Source organism: Populus euphratica, unplaced genomic scaffold (assembly GCF_000495115.2).
Source record: "Populus euphratica unplaced genomic scaffold, PopEup_1.0 scaffold2124.1, whole genome shotgun sequence".
Classification (NCBI taxonomy): domain Eukaryota; kingdom Viridiplantae; phylum Streptophyta; class Magnoliopsida; order Malpighiales; family Salicaceae; genus Populus; species Populus euphratica.
This window is the reverse complement of record NW_011501946.1, coordinates 1-2421: the sequence shown is the minus strand read 5'-3', so window position 1 is coordinate 2421 and position 2421 is coordinate 1.

Below are 2421 nucleotides of genomic sequence, written 5' to 3'. Positions count from 1 at the left end.
AAGTCTATCATATAAATCAAAGGATTGATTGATGAGTTTAACTACTAAAATTGAGAAGATAAAGAGAGGGTGAAGTTTAGAAAAGTGGTGTTAGTTCGGTCCAAACTGGAATATTATTTAGTCATTGGGTCATATATGAAGTTGTAAAACTTGGATTTCAATATAGTTTATATGGCTAGAAAGCTAAGACATAGACCTAAAATATTCATGCAGAATGCAAGACTCAATTCTAATGTTTGGAAGTTCACATCTTAGCAATAATAAAGAAGTTTGAATATGTCCTGCAGTCCAGACATTGTTCAGTGATCAGCTCATATCTTGAGTTTTAGAAGTCTAAATGACCTTAATTTTTTTTTTGTTGGAAATCTGAGACAATTTCATAAAACTTTCATAATTCAAGTCTGTTTGAATTTTTGACGTTAGCAATAATATTTTGTTCAAACAAGAAGATAAGGATTGTCACTAAGTCAAGAGTTGGTCACCCACTCAACAATTAGTCACTAAATCATTAGTTCCTAATTTTAACCTATAAAAGGAGGCATTTGTCATGCATTTAGACATCTTGGTTTTCATATCAAGATCAAGTTCTTGCTCTATCTCTTTATATTTTTATAATGTTTAAGTTTTGCTTGCATTAATCTCTTTTTTATGCTTTTCATTTTCTTTTCTTAGTTAACTTATATCTTATTTATGTTCTTATCTTATTTATTTATGTTTCTCTTCTTTTATTATGTTTAATTAAGTTTAATTATGTCAAGGTGAAAAGGTTACACTAATGGTGTAAAAATAAGTATAGTGTAAACTTAACAAGATATTACTATTACTATTACTATTACTATTACTATTACTATTACTATTACTATTACTATTACTATTACTATTACTATTACTATTATTCTTGTTATTGTTGTTGTTGTATTATTGTTGTTTATAATTTATACAATTAACCTCTTTGTGATTTGACCCCGGTCTTACTGGGTTATTTATTACTTCGACACTTTTGCAATTAGGAGAAGACATCAATCTTTTGGTCGTGTCAAGTTTTTAGCATCGTTGCCGGGGAGGTAAATTCTTCTACAAATTATAGTATTTATGTGATTTATGATGTAAATAAAACTTTAAATAATGCTCCACTAAAAAAAAATTACTTGTAGTAGTATTTGCATGTGAAAAATTCAAGTCTTATCTTATTGCCTTACTTGTTGTTGTTTTTAGTGATAATGCAATATTGACATATCTTCTTTCTGAGAAAGATTCTAAAACTAAATTGGTGTGGTGGATTTTGTTACTTCAAGAATTTGATATCACAATCAAAGACAAGAAAGGCACCGAAAATGTTGTCGCAGATCATTTGTCAAGATTGATAACATATTCGAAAACTGACATCACAACAATTGATGACTATTTTTCTGATGAATCTTTACTTTCTGTCTTTACATTGCTTTAGTTTGCTAATATTATCAATTTTCTTATTTCAGGACAATTGCAAGCTCATTGAAGTACCCCAAGATAAAAGAAAGTTCTTGAATAAAGTTAAGAAAAGTTTTTGAACGAAGTGAAGAACTTTTATTGGGATGATCCTTATTTATTCAAATATTGTCCTGATCAAATATTTCGAAGATGCATTCCTGACAATGAGGTAAGTAGTGTCATTAAATTTTGTCATTCTGAGGCATGTGGGGGCCATTTCTCATCAAGAAAGACAACTGCAAAAATCTTACAAAGTGGATTTTACTGGCCCACCATGTTCAAAGACTCACATGCATTCTGCAAGTCTTGTGAAAATTGTCAAAAGTTGGAATCTATTTCAAAACATCCCATGATGCCTTGAAATCCTATTCTTGTCATTGTGACTTTTACTGTTGGGGTATAAATTTCAAATTTCATGGGCCCATTCCCTCCATCATTTGGTTTCTTATACATATTAGTCGCAGTAGATTATGTTTCAAAATGGATAGAGGCAATTCCAAGTCGAAACAATGATCACAAAACAGTGATAAAGTTTTTGAAAGAAAATATTTTGAGTCGATTTGGAGTCCCTCGAGCCATAATAAGTGATGGTGGAACACATTTCTGCAACAAGCCATTTGAGTCTTTAATGAAGAAATATGGAATCATTCATAAAGTTGTCACCCCTTATTACCCTCAGAGTTGCCACCCCTTATCACCCTCAAACAAGTGGACAAGTAGAGCTTGCTAATAGGGAGATCAAACATATTTTGGAGAAAACAGTGAACCCTAATAGGAAAGACTGGTCTTTAAGACTTAATGATGCACTTTTGGTTTATCGAACTGCTTATAAAATATTATTAGGTATGTTATCTTATAGGTCTATGGAAAACCTTGTCACTTGTCTATGGAACTTGAACATAAAGCTTATTAGGCTATTAAAGCTTTCAATTCAAATCTTGATAATGCTAG